Raw genomic sequence first — 6945 nt, forward strand, 5'->3', positions numbered from 1 at the left:
CACAAACCAGTGCATGTATGCCGTGGTTGGACAGAAAAGAAATTTAAAAGACCGTAAGAGAAGTGGGAAGACTATCCAAGGGATATGTAAGGAGAAAAGCTCAATAGAAAACTACTAGAAAAACTTTCGAAATACCTGAAGCACTAAAGAAAAGAATCCGCTAAAGATATCAACAAACGAATAGAATTTTGAAACGAACGAAATCTGAAGGAAAACATAGGTAACTGGGAAGATCATTTTTCCTAGTTAATGGAGTTCTTTGTGAAGTTTTCAAAATACTTTTGACCGAACTCATTGGTCAAAGGCCAATCGAAGAGAAAAAGGGCAGGAGGCAGGACTGAACCTTGAGGAACACCGCTGTTGATTAAGAAAGGGAGAGAGACTGATCTATCAACAACCACAGAGATAAACCAACCGGGTAGGAAGCTAGATATGAAGGAGCAAAGTGAGGGAGAGAAGCAAAATGCGCGGAGCTTTGAGATGAGACTCCTATGCCACACACCTGTTAAAAACCTTAGATATGTCAAGAGCAACTACACTCTGACTTCCCCAAATCTTTCATGGATGATGACCAGACACTAGTAAGATAGGAAGGAATATCACCAGTGAATTTCGTCTTACAATAGCCATATTGGTGATCAGAGAGAAGACTGTGAGATTCAAGATAGCTGAAGATATGGGAGTTGAGGAGGGATTCCAAGATTTTGGAAATGGTAGATGTAAAAGCTGACTACGGATCGATCGAGTGAATGCGTCACATGCCAGTAAAGCTAAGCGCTACACCACAGAGGTACATCAAATCATTAAATGTTGAAATAAATACCAGCATTAACGTGCATACTTTTGATGTACCATTTTCTTTTAGTTCCAGAAATGAATTCATTAGAAGATGTACCATTTTCTTTTAGTTCCAGAGATGAATTCTCTAGAAGATTAGAAAACGAATGGTAACCGCTAACCCTTTTAAGTACCACAAGTTTTCGGGTTCACTTGACCGCAAGGATTTCATCAACTGTACACCAATTCAAGCATGAAATGAGGTGTTGCTGAGTTGTAAAATGTAACCCTGTGCCATTCAGAACCAAAGTCTTGCCTAATGACCCAGAGCTTGCTTATAAGATGTTAACAATATCATGTTTTTCAGAAATGATTAACTTGTTAATACCCAGTTAATGTAGCGTATCTCATGAACAGCCAGTGATGTTAGTAGCTATTCTCCAAGTCCTGAAAGAAGTTGGCTACAAGGTACACCACTTCCCCACTAATTGCCCTAATTAGCCTCAGACACGGTGGCGAGAATGGGTATGTGTATGTGTGTGTGTGTGTGTGTGTGTGTGTGTGTGTGTGTCTTGCTGTTCTCGCTGCTGTGGTGCTGTGGTGGTTGTCCCTGGTGTTGTGGTGGTCGTGGCTGTGGTGCTGTGGTGGTCGTGGCTATGGTGTAGTAGCAAAGTCCAAAGTCTTTAGCTGGTAACCAACCCTCATAGGCCCTTTGCCTACTTGCTTACTTGCTTGCTCTACCATTTTCTTTATTCCATGGAGGCACCTCTGTCGTCCTGCCCCATAGCCAAACATTTAGGGAAAACTTCACTCTATGTTCCCAATCTCTTTTGAATACACATCTCTGACCATACTGGTTGCTGAATACTTTTTCTTTTTTTTTCCACTTTCATTGACATCGGGAACTGAATTCCGGCCAATCGATTGGGGGGGGGGGGGGGGTTCAACAAAAATGGGAAACGCGGGTACGCTCGATTTCCCATTTTCAAAAGGTGTTTACAAAAGATTAACCAGTGTTGTGGGAGGTTAGAGGGAAAATGTACAGTGCTACACAAGGGAATAAAATACGCTAAAAAGAGAGAAATATTCAAAGGCTGTCCACTGCCAGTATTATTTGGTAAGAATTTTGTTATTTTCTATTATAGTAAGGTACTGTTGGCATATATATATATATATATATATATATATATATATATATATATATATATATATATATATATATATATCCCTGGGGATAGGGGACAAAGAATACTTCCCACGTATTCCCTGCGTGTCGTAAAAGGCGACTAAAAGGGGAGGGAGCGGGGGGCTGGAAATCCTCCCCTCTCTTTTTTTTTTTAATTTTCCAAAAGAAGGAACAGAGAATTGGGCCAGGTGAGGGTATTCCCTCAAAGGCCCAGTCCTCTGTTCTTAACGCTACCTCGCTAATGCGGGAAATGGCGAACAGTTTGAAAGAAAGAAAGATATATATATATATATATATATATATCTGACGTGCTGGCAATGGATTGAACTAGGGCATGTGAAGCGTCTGGGGTAAACCATGGAAAGGTTTGTGGGACCTGGATGTGGAAAGGGAGCTGTGGTTTCGGTGCATTACACATGCTGTCTTCTAGCGCTAATTCGCGCGCACGCGAGGGGGGGGGGGGGTGTCATTTCATGTGTGGGGGGGGTAGCGGCGAGAATGGATGAAGGCGGCATGTATGAATATGTACATGTGTATATATGTATAAGTCTGTGAATGTATATGTATGTATGCGTTGGAATGTATAGTTATGTCCATGTGCGTGTGTGGGAATTTATGTATATACATGTGTATGTGGGTGGTTTGGGCCACTCTTTCGCCTATTTCCTACCTCGCTAACGCGGGAGACAGCGTCAAAATATGATAATAAGGGAAAAAAAAAATATATATAACATATCTATATATATATATATATATATATATATATATATATATATATATATATATATATATATATATAGGTAGATAGGTGGATAGATGAACAGATAGATAGATAAACAGACAGATAATGGAATTCAGTCAAGTTCACCATATGCGCTCCAGAAAAAAGATATATATATACTTTACCTGACGTGTAGATATTGGAATATCTATCACTCTATATATATATCTTATAACATGCTCGAGGCAGCCCATTGTTCACGCTATATTGGCGGAGAAGTTATATACCTCCATCCTTCTTAATATATGAAAGACAGATGGTAGAATATTAAATGTTAACTCTATATTCATTGAAATAAATCATATGAAGACGCGCGAGGCATTTTTATGGATGAAAATGGCCTTCTGAAATATAGACTTTCTTTGTGAGTTACGACGATAGATATTGGAGCTGTAGCTCATAAATTCATACATTAATGTTTGGGGTTTCATTATACTGGTGCGTTTCTAAACACACACGCACATACACACACACACACACACACACACACACACACACACACACACACACACGCTCAAGAAAGGAGAGGAACTGGTGGTTAATGTCAACACTTAAGAGGATGACCATTTATGATTGTAATTGATCTGGCGTCGATTAACTGGAAAGTACTGAAGCAAGATGGGACACTTGGGGACAGAGTGGAATTCATTCAGTGGGGCATTCATCAAATGTGAAAAAAAAACAGATGAACGGAAGAGGAGAAAATGCAAAGAAAAAATTCAAAAGGCAAAGAAACTGGAGATACCAAGTGAGGCAAGAGAACGTAGTATCCCTACCAGCACTGGTGGAGAGGCCAGGAGGGTCAGGAAATGGTGATGTCTTACTGAAAGTGATGCATACAAACGTCTGTATAGTTGATGGCAAAGAGCTGAATTTAAGGATCGCAGAAAGAAGAAAATGCACCTGATGCTGTTGAAGTTATTGAAACGAGGCTCATTAAAAGAGATGAAGATCTCATCTGTTCTTCCCAGAGGGTTACATGATAGCAAGGATGGTAAAGAGATGGCAAAGGAGAGGCAGTAGCCATAGGAGTCGGGAAATTGAACAAGATGACCCATTCAGACAACACATAATGGGGAGAGTAGCTGTAGGGAATAACTTAAGAGTGGTGTTGATGTTAATTCTCCAAAGAATCTTACGAATGCAGAACAAATATTCAGTTATAATAACGGATGGACCAACAGGAGTAATGCAATAAACAATCAAAGAAATTATAATGATAAAGATTTGGAGACTTAGAAAAAAAGGGGAAATATATAATCCATCAACTATGCATTATACTCGATTTTTGCATCACGATAGAAACTGGCATCCACTCCCCCCAACCGCCACCTCCCACATTTTCACACAACTGCGGTGTTGCTTCAAGAGATCTTGAATGAGGTGAGTCGTGTTATGAGGAATGGCAATGAGGAATCATGAGGACTGGACGAGAGAGAGGGGCTGCTGCACTTGGGCGCCTTTATCATTTGACTTAAATGAAGAGGAGGGAAGCAATGTAGGAACCGAGAGCCTGAGAGAGACATTGTGTGGCATAGAAAATGGGTGGAAAGGGAAGGAAGATGCAGGTTGGAAGGGCGTGAAGAGAAAATTGAATGAGGGAAGGAGAGGGAAGAAATGAATGATGTCGATAGGTAGGAACGAATGATGTCAGTGGAAGGAAATGAATGAAATAGAAAGAATAGAATGAAGTAAAGAGGAGGAGGTGAGTGAGGAGAAAAGATGGAAATAATGAAGAATGAAAAGAAAGAAATGAATTAGGTGAAAAAATAAGAGATGCAAGGAGAGAAACGAATGAAGTGAACACGAGAATACGATTGAAAGAATCAGGAGGAAACGAATGAAGTAAAGGGGAACTGATGTAAACAAAAGGGGAATTAAGGAGGTAAACATGAGGAAACAGGTGAAACAAACTAAAGGAAACGAAGTGAATAGATAGAAGGACTCGAATGAAGTAAAGTGGAGGCAATGAAAGACGTGAAGAGGAAGAAACAAATGAAGAGTATTGGAGAGAGAAGGAATGCAGTGAACAGAAGAAAGAAGCAGAAAAAACAACAGTGAGCAGGAGTCTTTGAATGAAGCAGACAGGAAGTGAACGAAGGTAGCAAGCAGAGGGGTCGAACCTGCTGTCAGCAGTAAGCAGTATGTACCAGGGCAGGGAATGAAAGAGAGAGAGAGAGAGAGAGAGAGAGAGAGAGAGAGAGAGAGAGAGAGAGAGAGAGAGAGAGAGAGAGAGAGAGAGAGAGATCTACTGGCACTGACGGAACAAAATTTTACATGTACGGAAATAGAAGTGTGTGTGTGTGTGTGGTACGGGGAGATGAAGGAGAAGGAGAAAACTCTTTATGTAAAGGCTGATTAAGGACTGATTTGGTATACAGGGGGAGTGCAATTGTTATGTAGATTTTCACAGGGGGAAAGCCCAAGCAGAAGGTTCAGTGTTTTCCAAGTGGTGTATGGAGGTGATCCAGTGGTTCCCAGGTGGTTTATGAAAGGCGATATAGTGTTTTCCAAGGGGGGTGTAGGGAGGAAATGGGGCCCAGTGGTTCTGTAGTGGTTTATAGAGGTGATTTAGTGGTTCTGTAGCAGTTTATAGAGGTGATCTAGTGGTTCTCTAGTGGTTTATAGAGGTGATCTAGTGGTTCTCTAGTGGTTCTCTAGTGGTTTATAGAGGTGGTCTAGTGGTTCTCTAGTGGTTTATAGAGGTGATCCAGTGGTTCTCTAGTGGTTTATAGTGGTGATCTAGTGGTTCTCTAGTGGTTTATAGAGGTGGTCTAGTGGTTCTCTAGTGGTTTATAGAGGTGATCTAGTGGTTCTCTAGTGGTTTATAGAGGTGATCTAGTGGTTCTCTAGTGGTTTATAGTGGTGATCTAGTGGTTCTCTAGTGGTTTATAGAGGTGATCTAGTGGTTCTCTAGTGGTTTATAGAGGTGATCTAGTGGTTCTCTAGTGGTTTATAGAGGTGATATAGTGGTTTTCAGATGGGTTATGGTGACGATCTAAGGGTTGTATGAAGGGGTACTCAGTGGTTTCCCAGTGGCTTATAAAGGGGACCTAGTGTTCTACAAAGGTTGTGTGGAGGGGAACCCAGTGGTTTCCTAGTGGTTTATAGAGGTGATCCAGTGGTTACAAAATGGTGTATGAAGGCAGTCTGGTGTTTTCCAATGGTAGTATAGATGGGGATCCAGTGATCCCCTAGTGGTGGTTATGAAGATGTTTTCTATGGGCTGTTTAGAGGGGGAGGAGGATTATGGTTCTCTAGTGGTTCTCTAATGGTTTCTGAAGTGATTCATTATTTTTCAAGGGTGGTATGGAGGAAGTCCAGTGGCTCTCTAGTGGTGTATGGAGGTGATCTAGTGAATACCAAGTGGTTTACGAAAGTGATCCAGTGTTTTCCCAAAGTCTGTGTGGAAGGGTGCCCACTGATATTCCAGTGGTATATGGAGGTGGTCCAACGTTTCCCAAGTGGTGTATAGAGATGAAAACAAACCAATAAATGTCTCATAACCTTATGGAAATGAGAACGGGCTGCAAAAATCTCGTAAAACTTTATGGAACTCAGAACGGAATATAAATGTCTCAACACATTTACGGAGGTTATAGGAGTAATAGATATCTACAGATATCTATCTATCATGTCTAGACAAGCAGATAAAAATCGAGTGATAGATTTCCCCCCAAAATATTATGGAACAGAAAACAAGCCGTCTATGTCTCTTACCTTGTAGGGGAAGGCGAGAACGAGCTACAAATATCTTCGATGTGACAGACACTACCTAACTGTAAATGCTACCGAGGTCTGTGTAAGTTAGAGCCAGCTGTAAACGTCCTCTAACTTTATAGAAGTGGACATGGGGCTATAGTTGTCTCCTAGGCTCAGGGAAAAGCGGGAGACGTTTAATTCCCCATAACTATATGGAGGGGAGAACAGGCAGTAAATGTATCATAAATTTGTTTGAAGGAAGCAAAACTTTCTGCCTAAAAAAAAAAGAGGGGAAAAAAAAGGTGAGTGAACTCTACAGGTTTGTGGAAATGGTTGGGGGAGATGAGTGGTGGCTGGGAGTAGCTGAGGGACATGCAGTGGTGGCTGGGTGTGGCTGAAGGAGATGCAGTGGTGGCTTGGTGCTGCTGAGGGAGATGCAGTGGTGGCTGGGTGTGGCTGAAGGAGATGCAGTGGTGGCTGGGTGTGGCTGAAGGAGATG

This window comes from Panulirus ornatus, chromosome 4 (genome assembly GCF_036320965.1).
Source record: "Panulirus ornatus isolate Po-2019 chromosome 4, ASM3632096v1, whole genome shotgun sequence".
NCBI lineage: Eukaryota > Metazoa > Arthropoda > Malacostraca > Decapoda > Palinuridae > Panulirus > Panulirus ornatus.